Raw genomic sequence first — 20,135 nt, forward strand, 5'->3', positions numbered from 1 at the left:
TGGTTAAGCATTTGACTCTTGATTTCAGCTCAGGTCATTATTTCAAGGTCATGAGATTGAGCCCTGCCTAGGCTGCTCAGGACAGAGTCTACTTGAGTTTGTCTCTCCCTTGCTCCATGCCCCTCCCCACTGCTCTCTCTCTCTCTAAAATAAATAAATAAATATGCATTACTAAGTCATGTTCAAGGTTCATTCCAATATGTTTGATTATATTTTTTCTTTCCAGTTTTTCTTCATTCCTTTCTTTTCTCTCTCCCTTCCTTTTTGTATTTCCTCCTCTACTTTTCAAACAACAGATATTAAGCACTGTTATAGGCTCTAAGATCACATTACTGAGATAAAAAGCAACATATGGATCAAGTGAACATAAGGACTTTGGTATTAAAATTAAAATTGTACTACTTTAATATAAATAGAGATGTTTATAAACCACATTGAAATTTAACAATCCTATATTTTAGATTGGAAGACTAAATTATAGTGTCATATATCACTCAAATAAGGTATATTCAAATTATATTTAACAAGATAAGACGTATGTGGATAATGTTTGAGATTCACAAATAACAACTGGCAATTGTAAGCACAGGAATGGCAGTGTTTTATCTATAATCTTATGTTCTGTGACCAGTGGATGAGTTTAGAAAATTCATAGATGAGAATTTGTATTGCTATCTTCAGACTTTTCCTCCAAGACTAAATGTTATGCCCTTGAAAATGTTAAGGTGCTCCATTTACAGAATAGCTCAACAAAGAGACATTGATATCTCAAAGAAGGGTACCTGAACAAGTAACCCATAGCCTACTTTTATAATGCATTTTCCTGTTTTATGTTTTTTAATCTCCTCCAAAGACAAGATGATCTTTAATCATCAATTCATACTGAGGAGAAAAACCCAAAGCTGGTGAGTTTATGACAAATTCTTTAAGTATATCCTTAAGCCCCCAAAGAGCTTAGTGTATATTATATTACGGTCTCATTCTTCTGTAAGTCTCTCACTGCCAACGTATCCAAATGAGAGAAGTCAGAGTCTGGTGAGTTCCAGGGGAGAGCTCAAATCCTAGAAGCCTATTTAGTTACCTGCAAAAGCAACTACATTAAATAATATGTCCCTGTTTCACTTTAATAAAACAAATAGAGACCTGACAAATTTGGAACCAAATGTGAGTTCACATGGATGCATTCTGTGGATAAGAGAGTCAAGTGCACACATATTCATGATGTTTACATTATAATTTGGGAAATAGAAAAATAAAGAGATGTCCAGGATACAATTGGGTATGTCAGTCTAAATTCAGAGGCAGAAATACAGGATTGTGTATGAACATGGGCCCATTAGACTATAGATGCTAGTTAAGACCTTAAAGAGGCAAGATAATAGAGGAAGAAGGTGGATAGTCAGGAGAGGGGGGGGCCAAGCTCTGAACCCTGGAGAATGTCATCATTCATTCTGAGAAAAAGGAGTCGGTGTAAAATATATAGAAGTAGTCCAAGAAAGAGAAGCACGCGGAGGCTTACCGAGCAGTAAGACTAAATTAATAAGACCAAATGCAGTAGTGCCTTTGATTTAGAAGAACAAAGAGAAAAAAACAGCTGACTAACTCCAACAAGGAAATGTTTGGTGAACAGTTCTGAGTAACTAGTAAAGAATAGAAAACATTAATTTATAAAAATGATGATTATATGGTTGGGAGATTTTTTTTTTTCCTTTAGAATTTAGGTGTCAAGGTAAAAGAGCAGTAGAAGTAGGTTTTTAGAAATTTTCCAGGATTAGGCTTTTCCAGGTAGGTTGGTCAAAGGCAGGGAGTCAGCATGAACTATTAAAAGAATATTTAAAATGATCAAGGGTGAGGCCCAGGTGAGAGGCCAAGGGGAAACAAATGAAATGGAATACTACAGGGGACCTTACATGACAAGAGGATTCTTTGAAGTCACACAAAAAGTCCCCTAGATTTACTCTTCACCCTTCTCAAATATGCACCACGTGGTGACTCTCATAACACAAATTGTAAGGCCGTCATGGCCCTTGCCTGCCCTGATGTGCTTTCCTTGGGTGCCGCCAGCCCCCACTGTTCTCAAGCCAGGCTGGGCTCTTTGTATTCTTCCCTCCCTCTGCCAGGCACCTGCCTCAGTGAATTTGCTTTTGCTGTTGCTTCTACTACAACTGGGTTCCTCCAGCTACTCTCACATTCTTTTCATTTCACAGGTCAAATGTTGACTTGCCAGAACGGCCTTCCCTGGCCACCATATCTGAAACATCCTCCTACTCTTCTCCTTCTTCGGTAGCGCACTTATCCACACTTGGTGTAGCAGGTGTTTCTTTTCTGGTTTGTTCTCTTCCTCCAATGTTAGAATGTGAGCACCATGAAGCAGGAACTTTGTTTTGTTTTCTGCCGTACAACGACATCCAGAAAAAATGTTTGGCCTTTCAAATGCGCTCTACATTTGTTAGAAAAAATGTCTAACCACCAAGGGAAGGCCTTTGAGTGTTCAGGTTCCCAGTGCCTGACTCGCTCCTTGTTCTGGGCTCTCTCCTGGGCAGGCCGGGACTGTGACTGCAGACTTGAGAATCTGGGTGAATATTGTGTGGAATAGACACATGGGAGCAGGAACAATCACAGAGCTGTTACAGTGAGGACTAAATCATGCCGAGGGGCAGCCACAGTGGGGCCCATAAACTGAAGCTTCTCAGGCATTGGGTCTAAGAGGCACACTTGAGATTGGGGGCCCTGTGTGTACACAAAGTTACTTCAGTGCTGTCCAAATGGCCTCAGTTAGTTGTGAGAGGACTGGTTATTCCAGTAACAGTGGCCTGGTCTCTGTGTATGAGGGTTGGAAACAAAAAGACCACACAGCTAAAAATGCATTTGAAATCTTAATGTTTTGTATAGAGATGTGTGATTCTGTCTCAGCAATCATGCTACAGAGACTTCAGTTAGTCATCAGTACAGTTAATATGAGACCACAATCCAGACCTAGCATGTCCAACATGATCGAAAGGAAAAGTGCAAACAATACAGATAATATTTCACACAATTTTGCTTTGGCTCAGGATTGTTGCCTTTTCAACAAGCAGTCAAACAGGTTGGTATCCCAGTGATATGATAGATGTAGAAAGTTATAGAACAGATTTTTCCAGTCAAACCTATGAATGAAGAGAAAATATTTGATTAGCAATAAAATTTCTATTTCAGGATATACATGTGGACATATACATATGTATACATATACATGTGTATAATGCATATAAACATACATCCTGGCTTTGCAGAAATAAAATTATGTGTATTTATTACTAATTAATATCCTAGTGCCAACATAATATCTGTGAGCTTGTATTTGTTGTGCATTTAACTAAAGGATTGATAGCTAATACCCAGATTCTGCAATGGTTCTATTTAATGCCTCCATTAAATGAGAAATATTTATATCTTTGAGCACATTTGAAGGAACGTTTTAATTTCCAAGTCATTTATTGGACATAAAATATATTCCTACTTCTTAAATGGTGATTTCTTGATTTAATTTGAATGTACATTTATCAAACATTTATATCAAGCAAAATGTCCTTCGAAAATAAAAATGTCTTTTAAAACAAGTCTTTCATAATTCATTCTGTTAGATGTCTTTTTTTAAAAAAGATTTGTTTATTTTAGAGATAGAGAGCTTGGGGTGAGAGCAGAGGGTGAGAATCTTCAAGCAGACTCCCCACTTAGCGCAGAGCCCAACGTGGGGCTCAATCTCGCAACCCATGAGATTAGGACCTGAGCTGAAATCAAGAGTTAGACACTTGGGGCGCCTGGGTGGCACAGCGGTTAAGCGTCTGCCTTCGGCTCAGGGCGTGATCCTGGCATTCTGGGATCGAGCCCCACATCAGGCTCCTCCGCTATGAGCCTGCTTCTTCCTCTCCCACTCCCCCTGCTTGTGTTCCTCTCTCGCTGGCTGTCTCTCTCTCTGTCGAATAAATAAATAAAATCTTAAAAAAAAAAAAAAAGAGTTAGACACTTAACCAACAGAGTCACCCAGATGTCCCTAGACGTCTTTATTTTAGATTCATTCTGTAAATATTCTATCAATTTCATCTACTTCCACCTTGTCCTTCTGACATTCCTTCCTTTGTCTGAGTTTCCTAAAGGTCATATCAGGCCTTAGTCTAGGTACCAGCTGACCTTCCATAGTACACCCTCTTTGTGCTCCTAATTCTAAATTAACACATAGTAAACTTCTTTATAAATTTGTTTCTCCTCCTAAAGGTGAAGTTGAGGATATGTGAGTCAGTAACTCATTCTATCTCTCAAGTCTCTCAGTCCATGGATTCATGATAAATAATTGCACAGTACAGAACAAAGGAATGACAGCAAAGTGAATGTATCTATTCCTTTATTTTTGTTGTATATTTTGATGTGACTTTGTTAAATATTAGTGGCTTCTAAATTACCATTGAATGGTATAACAGCTGGAAAATGTGCTGTCTTAGATGGATCAGTTGTCTTTTTGACTTTAAAGGAAAGTATCACTTATAAAGGGAGCTGCGAAAGTGTCCTTGAGGAATTGAAACAATGAGTAAAGCTAATCACAATCTGAAGTCCAGGAGTGGAATCTGCTGCATTGCCTTCTTTGAATAGCAGTAGTAGGATAAAATTTGATGTTACCAACATGGTTGTTAGTATGGCAGACATACCATAGGAATAAGATAAGGAATAATATAAGGAAAAAGAATTTGTCTTTCAAAAAATTTTAAAATCGGTCTGATTTTTAAAAGCACTGTAAAATAAAGAAAATATAATTAGATATAATTTAAAATGTTGAATGAGAGAATTAAGAACAATTGTAGGAAATATAATCAAGGAGTCAAATAAAAATTGCATTTTTTATGCAATTATAAAAGGATGTTTTTATGGTTTGTTAAGAGAAGAAATTTGCAAGTATAACACTTCTCATTAATATTTTAAACCAGATGTAGCCAGGTATATAAATAAAAATATCTTACCATGTCAACAATCTTCCTTGAGGTTTCCTTAAATAGAGAAAGAAAAGTAAGCACATTCTCATTCTATTAGTTATACAGAATTTCCACTGGGATACAGCAAGAAAACCCATGTTTCACAAAGAAAGAAGAATGCATTCATTTCCATTGTTTAATTGTGTCTGAGTTCCCTAACCATGGAAACACAATCAGTGTGCTACTAGACTGTGAACTCCAAATGGAGTATGATTTCCTTCCTTTATTTATTGTTCTATCCCCAAGATCTTGAATCATGTAAGGAACATAGCACTTATCAATACATATTTCTTTACTAAATATGCAAAGAAGTTTAATTTACTTAGCATATGAAGAAACATTTTAAGTGGTGCTGTGTTTACTGCAAAGTACTTTAAGTGGGTATTTGTATGTAGAAGTATTTATTCAAATCAGTGTTTTGGGTGGTTTTTATGTAAAATTTCTATGACAGTAAATTTCAGGAAAAATATTTGGTCAGTATTTGCTTATGTAAGCAAATATAATCACAATAAATGAGAAGTATAGGCTCTTTTAAAAATCAAAACCACTAAATGGTAAGATCTCCTTTCCTCACTGGAAACAAGCAATTTAGTTAATTGTTTTGAGGCGGGAGAGTGAGGTTCTTGTCTCATGGAGTCAAGAATGATTCTTGAGTACCGAGGAAAGTGAATAAAGTGATATAGTTTTATTAAGCAAGGGTACAGAAAAAGCTCTCAGGAGTGAGAGGTGTCCGGACAGGGTTGCCAATGAGGGTTTCCACTGACAGTCTTTTATTTGGAACTGACCAGGGAGCTTGTGGCCCTAACATTCTTGTGACTTCTTGGTTTGAGTAAGGACTGGTGATAACCTCTTTAATGACTTACTTCTTTTTCGGGTCTGGTTATTCTTTATTGTTCATAATGTGACTGCCATAGAAAGACTCCACGTCTGATACCCAGGGCAGTGTGGTCTGGTTTGTTCCCTTCTCTCTGGTTTCCTTACACCTCAGCATCTCTGGGATTTTTGGTGAGTTGATCAGCTAGCCCCCTACATGAGCCTAGTTGCATAGTCCCCGACCTATCCCTCCCTCCCTAGCCTTGCCTGTCTCTTACTCAGTTTGAGTCCTGCGTTTATAAGCAATGTAAGTAACACACATTTTCTAACCAATAAGAAATTTAAGAGTAACTTTAAAATTTGATTTCATTTTAGTAGTTGTGACTTGCTGGAGATGCTGGTGGATTCTGCCGGTAGAAAGAATGCATTTCATTCACTTATCCATTTAAATGTTACTTTTCTACCAAGAAGTTTCCCGTTTTATCATAAATGAAACACAGAGGAACAAAAGAAGGCAAATCCTGCAGTCCTTAAGTGGTATTCAGGGTGCCTTTAGGCATTTACCTTAGGCACTATTGGTAGGATGATATTTGGAGATTGGAATTTAATGTATGAACTTGAGTCCTTATCTGGGTGGGATTCCTCTCACCCATTTTATGAAATTGAGAATGGGCACCGTGACTCCTGGCGTGATAGTATTATTCAGTGACCTCCAGCAAAGGCTATGGACATTTCCGCTAGGTTCAGCAGTACACAAATCAAATCTTGCTAACTTTGAATATGTAGGGTTAGTCCGCTGCCCTAAATGTTTCCGATCATTGCCACACTTTCTATTTCATTTTCCATAATTCCCTAGCTAACATGATGCATGCAAAAAAAAAAAAAAACAAACTTAGAATCAAGACCTTAATATCTCCTTCTGGATGCCATGCGTTGTCTTCACAGAAAAGCCCCTTACTTCACTGGGGGAGGGGTACTCCTTTTCCTATATAAAAACAGAAAATAACTTTCAGTTTTATGGTCTAATGAAATGACCGACCGTCATGTGAAGTATCTTTCCTTTTTAGGAGGAATTTAGTTGAGTTGGGCTTCCTCACCAAACTCTTGTGGCTTCATATAATAGTAATATAGAAATAACTCTCTTAGTGAAAGAAATCATTGTTCTAACCTTAGTGTATTTACTATATTTAGGAGCTGCTTTAAGTGTTCAATTATAGATATTAAAGTTCCCACATCTTGTAATGTATAATACTATATGTGGAAATACTACAATATTTTAAAATAAGAATATGTTTCTCAGGTAAGGGAATATATAGTTTTATGATAAATGCTAAAAATATAGTATCCTGTTGGGCAAGAAAGCATTATCGTGGCATAAATGACTGACATAAAATTCCAGCCGTGGCAGAAGCACTAGTATATACGTGTCACCTGCTAGTGACTGCAGGTTTTTTGGTTTTTTTTTTAGCTGAGCAAAATGTTGTTTAAAAGGATGATTGAGGCCACCTACAAAATAAAAAGATAAAGAAGAAGATGGTTAAGACTAGTAAAGTCTAGGGGGAAGGCATTGTTGTCCCATGTGTAAAATTGATCCCTGAAGTATCCTTCGTCTCTTTTCCTGCATTGAATATGCAGCATATATACTTCTGTACCTTAGCTTGACTGTTGAATGGGCTCTAATGGTGCGGAGACACCAAAGTCCACCAGGCCACGTATTGAAGACACAGCAACAAATGAGGCAGCAAAGATTCTGAGCACCCTAGGTAAATGGTGATCTTCTGAGATGTAAATTTTAGGGTCAGGGAAGGGGTTGGTACTGAGTTTCTTACTCTTCTCAAGATGAAGGATTATAAGTTCTCTTTAAAGTGATAATTATAATAGGGTTCGTATATTACATGTGTACAGTTATTTTTATTTACCATTACACATTCATTTTTCTCCGCATATGTAAACAGGTAAATTCCTCATGATACTGGCATGTGATTTTTCATAATTTCTTTGTTTTACCCAGTAAAATGTCATCGAAATTAGCTGACTTTCCCGTTCTGTTTCCAATAGGGTCACTACTTTATTAGTTGGTTAATAGCTCAGACCCATTTAATCTATAGTCTTTGCTTCCCAAATCTGCCATCTTCTGGACATAACAGATAAAGTTTCAAAGCTTTTCTATTTCAGATGAAAAAAACATTTTGACATTTAGGATGTTCCTTAGGCATGTGGCATTTAAACAAACAGCACAAAAATTTATTTCCCCTAATGGTGGCCATGATATCTTTAACCTCCATGGGCACCTAAGACAATCATTCACATTCAAGAAATAAGAAGCACAGAAAGGGAGGTGATTTATCTAAAGTTTCATAGCTTGTCCTTGACCGTTCTGAGACTCAATTCCAGGATTTATGACTTCAATTCTCCTATTGTTTGCAATTAAGTGCCTACTTCCTATATTCAGTTTCCTGCTCTATCGCTTATTCCTCATGTTTGAAAAGTCCACTAGCCAAAGGTGATTACAGTTGTAAGTGGAGATATCAACTGGACCATAGGCAAATGATTTAATTTCTTTAATTTCAGTTCCCCTTGTAAAATGGAGGTGAAATTCTTTACCTCTGCCTAACTCAAAGATAGCTGTTAGATTCGAGTAAAATGACATAGAAATAAATACTAGGACAGTTCAACTTACACTGACTCATAATTGGTGTTAACTAAATATAGTGTTAAATAATAAACTAAATTTATAGTATTTTGACTATATGATTTGTCACCTCATTTCTGACCTAAAAAATTATATTTAAGTTTCTTTTACTTTCTGCCTTTAAAGAGATTCAAATATTTTTTTCTCTCTTGTTAATTTTTTTTTCTTTCACAGGAAATTAAGAAACAAATCAAAAATGTAGAACTCACCAGAAGGGGAAACAGAGGATAGTCATTTGTCTTAATTTCATTCCATGGGTTCCTATCTGTGTGATGTTGATTATAAGCCTGAAGATAACTGGGGAAGGTTCAATTCCTGATAAAACTGATTGATTTTGCTCTGAAATGAAACAAATGTATCAATATTTAACATCAGAATGGAATCTTTTCTATGGGCCAGAGCATATAAGGACAAAACCAAATGAATTAAAACTTTAGTTAGAAGACATCGAGATGATGTCACCAAGCAAAATACATTTTGAATATAAAATTCCCTGTAAGGATCTCTACAGTCATAGAGTGAACTTCAGTGCTCACGTCAGCAGCACATGCACTAAAATTGAAACGATTACAGAGAAGATTGGCACAGTCCCCACACAAGGATGACGTAGCGTGAACTTCAGATTAAATAGTCTGGTTAATTAATGCTCCCCGCTCTTTCAGAACACTCTCACACTGTGGCTTTTCCTGCCACAGGAGGTGTTCCTTGTACTGGTGACCTACACGCATTTCCTAACCCAAACCCTCACCTCAGCCTCCTTGAAAGCGGCTCCCAAAGTTAACATGGTCAGTATCGCCCACAGACCTCACTGAGATGCAGATTGCTTAGCTCTGACTCAACCGTTTTGATTCAGTAGGTGTGAGGCAGGGCCTATAAATTTGTATGTCCCATAATTTTCCAGGCGCTATTGATGTAACGGATGTGGTGACAACCCTGTGTGAACTGCTCCTCTGAATGGTATGAGAAGGTTTCCCAAAGTGAAGCTATGGTGAAGGGAATCGGCGAGCTCTTGATGTGGCGCAGGCTTGGTTTGAAATGCAATTTCCTATGGATTCATATGCATATTTTCAGAGAGAACAGGGTAGAATAACCAATTTTTCTTAGAAGACTGTCAGTTAGAACCACCTAAAAATGATCTTGAGAATGAGTATGGTTTTCCTATTACAGTCTTGGAAATGTGGATTTGCTAAGAATTATCCAAATATTGTATAACACTTATGGAAAGCCGCTATTCCTTAAAATGGTTGTTTCACTTTAAAATAAAGAGTATCTTTCTTCACTAGATGAACTGCTGGAAGACTCCTGACATATTAAAAACTAATATAATTTTTAATATCTGGTACAAAAAGAATTGGAATCTTCAGCATTATTTTTGGAATATCAGCAGTAACTTTTTTTACACTGGTGAGACCTGCTTACAATTCCAAAGACATACTGGGGAGTGGGAAATCTCCTCTAGAAAATTCCAACAACAATCCATCATATGATGGATGCGAATTGATGCCTTCCTTCCTGTAACTGTAGCGTCTTTGACGCTACCGTGAAGACACTTCACAGGCCAGTACTCTCTGTGATCATGGATAAAAGGTTACATCCTTAATCTCAATTCATTGCTCCCACGCCCCCATGTTCTGTGTGTAAAGGTTCGCTCTGATGCATCTAAGTAAGAATGGATACCACCATGTGCCCCATGATGCTTACATGCTTTGCCAGAGCAACAGCCAAAAGGCAGGCAAAGATGAAGAACTTCATGGTTCCTTGGGGCTTGTGAAAACATACATAGAAAATCAAGAATCAATTTTATCTTCTACAAATGACATGTTCTGACATTTCTCTCTCCATTATTATCTTTACACCAGATAATAGAGAAAGGGCAATGAAGAGGAATAAAAGCAGATGCTTTAAAGAAAGCTCATGAATGTGAATATACAGTTTACTTTGAAAGGGCCATTGTGTTGTTCTCATCCAGCAGCACATAACTTGAAGCCATACTTGCTGAAATGTGGGCGGTCCATTCAGATATAGTCAGTGTCTGGGATTATTCTCACGACGGACACTTCGTGAAGAACGACTATCAGACACACAAACACAGCAGGCACCTTTGGTATCAGATACCAGGTGAGGCGAAATGCAGCCTGGCTCCCTCCTAAGCAGTAGCAGGTGGAATAACCGGGTTAGACCTCAGGTGTGCTACTAGTTCCTGCCTGACCCCGGACTGGCTGCCGAAGCTTTCCCAAACCTCTGAACGTCCCTGGGCCTCACTGACCACATGTAACAAATGGGACTGTGCGACTTCTAAGATTGCCCCTGCCAGCTCACTCTGGTTTTTTGATCAAGTATAAATTCAACTTTTTCCCCCTGGGGTTTAGTGAATATGCAAAGATTAAAATAAAGTTTTCTAATGTATTTTCCATACATTTTACTCATTATAGTATACATATTTAAAATCTATTTTTAAAGCGTAATTTTAACTTTTACCCAAACAACATCAAAGCATGTTTGTGATACATATGTATGTAAATGAAGAAGGTGTATAGATACAGGTATTAAATATCTGTCTTAATATTGTCATTGTATAATTTTAAAATAATTTCCATTCTCATGGTATAAACTTCCTCAGCTTTACACTGAGTAATAATTTAGGCATGTAATTGATGTATTCATTTCCTTTTCTAAGATGAAAATAATGTTTCGTACTTAAAATATACACAAGACATTTCACATTGCAAAGGCATTATATAACATTGTAAGGTATATTTTATTGCCCTTTATTAACATTTGAAATAGATGCATTTTATATATATCTGTTTTCAATCAGCTAAGAGATAGTATTTTACATAGGTGAAAGACATTGAAACATTTAAAACCATTGGGTCTTAATTAGACATATAGTTAACATATTAGAAATGGAAATTTAAAACAATTGTAGTTATTCAGCAAGAGCTACATGGCAAATACCGTGCTGGACTTCTTATAATATTATTTCTAATCCTCAGAATAGCTATGTATTTTAAGTATTCTTGGCTTCTGTTTCCAGATGAAGAAAGTGGTCCAGGGACTACCCACAAAGTAAATGGGTGCTGGATTTCTAGAAGCCTGGGTGAAAATATTACCTTGTTCCCCAAATGGAAGACCAGAGGGTCAGGCAGCGATTGCTCTGTCATGGGTTATCTCCGTACTATTTAAATGTTGTTCCTCCATGATAGGGCAGTTCTGTGGTTCAAAATACTTCCAAAGCCGTTTGAATTCTAAGAAGTCACTATGATTAGAAGTTGTTTTTCTTCCAGATTTTTCCCCACAGAGTCCAAGGAGTGTTTTAACACAGTTTGATTTAGAACATGACAACAGGAAATGAGCACGTTATAATGTTTAATGATTATCTGTATTTTGTGTGTGGCCTTCCTCTGCTCTGAACTTGTTTTCTGATTCAAGGGAAGTTTCTTCTTTTTTTTTTTTTCTTTTTCTCTTGGCACCTGCTTTCCTGTACAAGAATATGGTGTTTTAGACAAAATAGTTCTCTAATGATTTTCCAGCTGTCAAATACCCTGAATAAATATCTGCAATGAATTCTTTTTTTTTTTTAAAGATTTCTTTATTTATTTGAGCGAGAGAGAAAGTGTCAGCGAGGGGCAGAGGGAGAGGCGAGAAAGAATCTTAAGCAGGCTCATGCTCAGCACAGAGTCTGTTGCGTGGCTGGGTCTCATAACCCTGAGATCATGACCTGAGATGAAATCAAGAGTTGGTCGCTCAACTGACTGGGCCATCCAGATGCTCCTGGAATGAATTCTTAGTTTTCTTTTCTCTCTGGTTTTGCTTCTATAAAAATGCCTAATGTTAAGATTGTTAGAAAGCTGTCAATAATGAGCATAAAGTAGATACATATTTTATGGAAACCATGAAAGCAGAAGTTACAAATTTATAAAAAAAAAAAAAACTACATTGACTTTGTAGATGACATAACTGTGTGAAGTAGGGCCAGGTATAAAAAAAAAAAAAAATGATGTGGTAGGACCATGTGTTACCTAAGAGAGCAAGCCTCCTGTTAAAAAAAAAAAAAAAAGAGTTAATACTCTTCTTTGTAAATTTCGACCTGTATAATTAATGTCCCTGACTGAACCATCGGGTAGCTCCAGCCCCCACCCTGACACCTGGCATGTTGTGGTGTTCAGGAACTTCTTTAATTTTACATTCAGCCTTGCTTGCATCTTAGGCCACCTACTTGACTCTTACTTATTACTTCTAATTTCAGAGAGACTATAACTCATGCAACCACCATTTCTCTAAAAGCAAAACAGTTTTCTATGACTTATGGTTTACTATGAGTGTCCATCTACTTGTCTTTTTTCGTCTAAGACCTTACTCTTGTGGTTAACTTCTTTCTCATAAATCTTTGCTTTGTTCATTCCCTCGAGTCTACAATGATCTTCAGTTCTCTCATCTCAGATAGCATCTTTCAGTTTGTACTCCCACGACTCACACAACTAATTCACTCTTCAACTAACCCTCCAGCTTGTGGAAAACCTCCATGTTTGTGACTTCTTCTCCCTAACCTTCCAGCCCACTGCCTCTGCACTGGATATCTTCCCATCTTGTGCATGGACAATCCCCTCTAGCCTTGTAATTGGTCTCCAACTTTTTATCATTCTTTTTGAAAATATATTTTCTGTAGCATCCTCACAAAACTTTTTAAGGTAATAGATAAATCAGGTAATGTAACTGCCTAAAAACATTTCTCTGGGTTCTTATCATGTCTAAGGCAATATTGAAGATATTTCACATCATATTCGAAGCCATTAGAATTTTGCACAGCAGATATCTGTGGCCCCAACTCTTGCTACTCATGAAGTGTCATTCACACTCTTTCCTGAGAACACTGTAGATGTTCACATCTCTGTGACTCCCTGTTTTGCCTCTGACTAAGAATGCCCCATCCACTTTTTCTTAGGGGGTACATGATAAATTCTTGTGGTCTTCCAGATCAAGTTCAAATTTGAACACAGCTGCGAAAATATTCTGCAAATATCACAGAAACACAGTTCCTTTTATTTTTTATATAAAATGTTTTATCTTCAATAAAAATAATATATGAAAATGAATATGAAGATAGAAGCTGCTATGTAACCGAAGTTTACCAGTGCTTATTGAGAACTAAATAGATGCTGGGAACTCTTGCACACACGTAGAATAGACCATGAACAACAATAGCAAAAATCTCAGCCTTCATGGAAGTTATACTCTGACTAGAAGGAGATATAACAAACATGATAAGTAATAGGTAGTTGGTTTGATAGTGATAGATACTTAGAGAAAGCTGGTATGGAGGAAGAAGATTAGAAGTTTTGGAAGGGATATGTTTCCAATATTAGGTAGCATGGCCATGAAATGCCTTCCTGAGCAGAAGAGTAAAAACTTTAAGGAAGTAAAAGTAAAGTATAAAGATAGAGAAGCGTACTCCATTCCAGGCTATGGATGGGAACACATATGCTTCTCTTAAAAAATACAGCAAATAGGACAGTGTGGTTGGAGTTGAGGATATTTGGTGGAACTGGGATCAGAGCAGCCAGAAGGGCTAGATAATGTAGGAATTTTAGGGCATTTTAAGGACTTCGAAAGGCTTTTACTCTTCTGGCTTCTGGTGATGATTGCATGTCAGAGACTATATTCATCCTTAATTAACTGGAAAAAAGAATGTAATATATGATACCTCAATTTTAAGATATTATATAATACAAATTTAGGATGTAATCCCTGAGAAAAGAGACAAAAAGCAAGATAAAGCCCATGATTGATCCAGCTTGTTAGCTGGAGAGAATTTACACACTGTAGCATAGGAATGTGGTGCCTAAAAAGAATCCACAATTCCCTTGACTTGAGGAGAAATAGTTGAGGTTAGTGGAGCAAGAATCAGCAATTAACATAGCAGAATACCAAGAAGGAAAACATTTCAAAGGCAGGACAAAACTGCCCAGAGAAAGAATTCTGGAGACCTGCAGAGGGTTTCCCTTAGTTCTCTGCTGAGTTTTGGTTAGTACAAATAAGTGTGAGGAAGCCCCATCAGCCTGGGACTGAACATCAGAAAGGAGCATGTGTACAGTTACTGTGGAAGGAGATCAAAAAGACCTGAACATTGATGAGCCTGAAATACATTGGTCGTGTGTAAAGAATAAAGAGCAGAGGAGGAAAAAAAATTACTGATTTCTCTTAGGTTAGAGTCTTTCCCAATAGAAGGCGAAATGCACTAAGAATGAGGAAGGGGAACAACAAAAGTTTATATTTTGGATTTGTTAAATTTCAGAAGTCTTTTGTAAATCAAAGTGTTTGAGGTGGAGGGACAAAAGGTAGTTCAAGAAAAACACACAACACACACAACTCAGCATCCTACCAGCTCCCTTCTCTGGTTCTTTCCTCAGCTTCTGAGTCCTGGCACCCTCTTTTCGTTCCTTTCAAATGTCTTTGGTCTCACCATGGTTCTCTTTGCTGTGGGCCTCCCTCTGGGGATTACAGATTTGCCTTTAGTTTTGGCTGCTTTGGTCTGGAAGAGAAGCCCTGACTCCATGAATTTTGGTGAATAAAACATTCTATCTCATAAAAATTGTAATTCAGCATAATTTGTATATTTTTAAATATCAATATTTACAACCATTGTACAGATGAAAGATTTTCTTTCCAGCCACTTGCTAAAAGTGCCTCTATTTTCCTTAGGAGTATGATTACTCCTAAGGCAAGATTTTGATTAGTATTTTAGTGATCTTATGGAAATTGCATGAACTGGAATGTCTTCTAGTATAGGATATTTTAAAATTAAAATGAGATTGTTTAGATGATTTTCATGCCCCTTAAATAACCACCCAAGTTGTTATAAACTACACTTTTCCATAATAATTGTCACAGAAGATTATGAAATAGCACTGCATGTCTTTTCTTTAGAAATGTTGACATAGTGAAGAATATTATGAGCATTGGCCTATAACAGTTGCAGAAAAATTATATTGGGAATCAAAAGTCAGCTGGGTAGAGTGGATTCAGTTATGTCCCTCCCCCAGAAGATATACTGAAGTCCTAACCCCAAGACCTCAGAATGACCTTCTCTGAAAATACGGGCCACTGCTGATATAATTGGTTATGATGAGTTCATACTGGACTAGAGTGGGTCCTTAATCCATTTGATAGGTGTCTTCATAAGAAGAGAGACACACAGAGGGAGAAGATTGCTTTGAGACAAGAGAGGCAGAGATTGAAATAACAGATTTACAAACCAAGGAATTCCAGGATTGCCAAAATATGCTAGAAACTAGGTAGAGGCAAAGAAAGATTGTACCCTAGAGCTGTCAGAAAGAGTCAGGCTCTGCCTAAAGAACTATGAGAGCATAAATTTTTCTTGTTTTTACTGCCAGATGTGATAATCTGGCATGGCCACCCAAGGAAACAAATACAATGGGAGAAACAGTATGTGCTTGATAAATCAATTTATTATGCATGACAATTTTTTTTTTAATTTCTGTAATTCTATCAACACAGAGAAAAAAAGAGGGAAAAAAATCAAATTATTCAGAGACTACCATTACTACCTTTTAAAAAATATTGGGCATGATCTCCAGTGTATGTTTTTCATGTAACACTAATTGACTGAAATTCTCTTTTGTTTTGGGGAAGCTAGAAAGTATTGATGGGTCCAATAATTTTAAAATCCTGATATAATAGGTAACATATACAAATAGAACTGTACTTTTTGAATTATTTTTCAAAACATGCTTTTAAAAGTACTTTTTAGATATATTTATTTTATCTGGGCTATCAATCGTTACTAGGAGGGTAAAGGATTTTTGAGTAGGAAGAATCATCGTGAGTAAGAGAGCAAATAAAACTTTTCACCAAGCCTGTGGAGAAAGAGAAAACATTCTTTTTATTAAATTCGAAAAATGCAAATCTGAAGCTTTGTCTATGAGCCACAGTTAATTTTGAAAGGATCTATACGATTTTGTTTTCCTATTTTTAATTCAGAATAACATGAGAAGAACGTTGAGCTTATGATTTTAATTTTAACTAAAACTGTGTTCTGGAAAAAAAAAATTGAACTACACATCAAGTCATTGCTAATACCCTTATGCTTTCCTGGTTTTGAGTTGTATCTAGTTACGTTCCTCTGAGACTGGCCAAGTGTTCACAGGTGCCCGTTTGTTACCCTTCCTTGGTCCAGATTAAATGTTCATCAGGCTTCTCTCCTTCCTACAGGCTCTGAGCTCTGCTTGCCCCCCAGTCTGAACACACACTAAAGATGGCGTGTGCCCTTTATCCACTGACCCGGAGGATTGGCTAACCACAGTGGGCACTTTGTGTCACATCCTACTGGTCCTTTCCCGCTGCCTGCTCAAGTTCCCCTCTAAAGTTTCTGCTTATCTTTGCTGACTTCTCTTAAGCCTGTAAAAGAAAAGCCTTTTCTGTTGGATTTTGAGACACTTGCAGATTTCTGGGGTTTAAGTGTTCTCCCCATACAATGGATTTTGTTCTGAAGAAAGTCTCTCCTTACCTAAGTTTGGGTTTATTTGGATTAGGTGTGACAGAAGATCTCTGCCCCCAAACTGGCCATGGTTACAAGGATTCACAGTAAAAGAGTTGACTAGAGTTATCCTACAGTGCTTATACAATCGGACTCTACGTTGCAATAAATTGCCACTATCTTATTACGTCTTTTTTTCCTCAAGCTCTTATTTCTCGTCCCCAGTTGTTTTGGTAGTTTATCAATGGTCTTCTTCACATTCTAGATCCCTTTATGTCAAGTGCCATAGACCTCTTGGCATAACAGGCCCAGATAACCCATCCACTCACATCACTTCCTTATGAAATGATGTTTAACTGGTGGTTGCTTGTTTTTATATCCATCTTTAAAACTAGGTAATAAGCTGTGGAGTGCAGGGGCTCTGGCTGGTGGTAGTCATGTCTGCAGGAGCTGTCTCACTGCATGTTCATGATGTGGTCAAGTAGCAGCTCATGCCTGAATGAACACAGATTTCAGTTTGACCCTTATTTCCTAAATAATCATATAAGAAACTGTGTTTGTTTCCAATTGTTTCTTTCCAGTTTTTAAGGAACTCCTTTATTTCCACGTCATCAAATCTCCCAGCCCAAATAATTATATACCAAGGGATTGTTTTCTTACTAATTTGGAGAATTAAAACATACTGAATCATTATTGAAAAATCGATTGAATGAATTTCTATCATCTTTTTTTCTCCTCTTGTCACTTTTCAATTTAACTGCTGTTGTCTTTCAAACTTAGCGTAGCCAGAGTCTTTTTAACATCCCTACTGAAACCAAGCAAAACATAATGCACAAGCCAAATTTCCTGAAGAATGACAGCAAAAGTCAACAAACAGAGGGGCAACAGCAGAGCACCGTCTCTTTCTGAAAGGCATAGTGCTCAGCACTCTCAATTCCTAATCCAATTCTGATAACTTACATCCGTTTCTTTTTTTTCTCCTTCCCTGATTTTAGTCTCATTCAACAGATCTTCAAATCTATTGATTGTCTTTTCTTAGGGTCTCTTTCTCATATTTCTCCAGCGTCTTTCTATCACCAACCTATTTCAGTTCCACCACCCCTCCTCTTAACGATAGCCTACTCATTTCATCCATACTAATCTCTCCCAAACAATGTTTTTAGTATACCCTTCCTTGTTCTAGGTACTCAGCTATTACCTAATGCTTAGGAGGTCAAGTTCAGATTCTTTGTCCTGTCATTAATGGCAACAGGGAATTCAATGTGAATGAATTCTCCATGTGTAGTTAAAAATAATTGAAATCCTCTGAAACTATTTAACTCTGAATTGTAGGACAGTCTTCTTTTCATCCCCCCCCAATGCTTTATTTTATAGTGAACAATTTAATCTTTCATAGAGTTTAGAACATTTAATGTTGTTTTAGATAAAACTGACATTGTAAAAAGAAATTGGTTCTATTTCCTTTCCTTCTTGTTGGTATTATATTAGAACAGTGGTCCCTATTCTAATTGCTCCTCAGAATTCCCAAGGCAAAGTTTCAAAATTTATCGTGTGATGAATCTTATAAAAAGGTAGATTCTGACTGCATAGGTCAGGGTGAGGCTTTAGACTCTCCATTTCTGACAATTTCCCAGGTGGTATTGATACACCTTCCCCAAAGATTACATTTTAGAAGATCAAATCTTAAACAATATTAGGCACAGATTTAGGGACAGGGCAGCCTGCAAACATATTAACAGCAATTCTGATAAAGGTTTTATGTAATGTCTTTATAAGTTTCACCAATTCTATGAATTGGTTCAGTGTCATCAAATGCCTATTTTGTCCATGAGAAAATGAAGTTTGGAAAAGATTAGGAATAGGTCAAGGTCATGAAACAGTAATTGTCACAAACAGATTGCAAACAACGATGTTCCCATCCTCAAATCCTAGTCCTTTCATGACATCAGGACAGAAGTTTTCTTTTGGAAACATTTAGGTAAATACCTACATTTTAGGAGAGCTACACCAGGCTTCATTTCCTAAACTGGGGTTGCTTTTGGTTTAATGCCTTGTTTTTGCTTATTCTTGTTTTAATGTCACTATTGATACTTCTAATGTTCCTAGACCCATCTTACCTTCGTAATCATGTCCTGGGGTTCCTAAACAGGATAGGGATAAGGTGGGTAGTCTACTGGAGGGATCCAAGGATAGGGTCGATATGGTTGGTTTCGTGGATACCAGTTCTATATACAAACAAAGTGAAGGGACAATTGCAGAGAATTGAGATAATGACTCCACAAATATTTCAAAATAATTTCCATTAGAAATTTAGTTGTTAAAAATAAAGTTTTAACTTTGTTAAAAACAAAGATTTTATTTATTTGAGAGAGAGAGAGAGAGAGAGCAGGAGTGGGGGGGAGGGGCAGAGGGAGAGGAAGAAGCAGGCTCCCCGCTGAGCAGGGAGCTGGACACAGCAAGGAGCTGGATCCCAGGACCCTGGGATCATGACCTGAGCCAAAGGCAGACGCTTAACCGACTGAGCCACCCAGGTGTCCCAGGTTTTCACTTTTTTAAAGAGAAATCTTTAAAACAAGTTTAAATGATAAAGCATTTACTTTTTACTGTTTGTTGACAATTTTGTCATTTTATAATACGTATGGAGCCATTGATTATAGCCAACCACGTATAAAACGTTTACATATTCTTTATAATAATACGTCCAAGCGCTTACTTTGCCCACCCTTGGACATTACAGGAAGAAGGAAAGTTACTAATTCCAGGTTAGGTGGGATTGCTACTTTGACTCTTAACTTAGAATAAGCTTACTGTCTCATAGAAGTCCCATATTTTTTAATATTAAGTTCTGTTAATCCAAATATCCCTATCTCTCCTTCTGATTATTCTTATTTGGTGCCATTTTAGACTCATGTATTTACTATATTACTAAAAATTTTTGAGACCTTATCACACTGATATGACATGTCAAAATAATAAGGGTTATCAATGGTACATTTCATTAAGAGTGGTTCAGTCTTAAGCATCTGCCTTTGGCTCAGGTCATGATCCAAGGGTCCTGGGATTGAGCCCTAAGATGGGCTCCCTGCTTAGTGGAGATTGTGCTTATTCCTCTTCCTCTGCCCCTCCCTGC

The 20,135-nt window shown here is 37.2% G+C and overlaps 1 non-coding gene across 1 annotated transcript; it reads left to right on the plus strand.

The window, feature by feature from the left end:
• The first annotated feature begins 9,036 nt into the window (after positions 1-9,036).
• LOC123789835 (U6 spliceosomal RNA) lies at positions 9,037-9,145 on the plus strand. The gene has a single exon (XR_006778920.1). It is a non-coding gene; the product is annotated as a U6 spliceosomal RNA (small nuclear RNA).
• Positions 9,146-20,135: the final 10,990 nt, after the last annotated feature.

The sequence above is a fragment of the Ursus americanus genome, chromosome 8 (assembly GCF_024610735.1).
Source record: "Ursus americanus isolate L20-20 chromosome 8, mUrsAme1.1.p, whole genome shotgun sequence".
Taxonomy (NCBI): Eukaryota; Metazoa; Chordata; class Mammalia; order Carnivora; family Ursidae; genus Ursus; species Ursus americanus.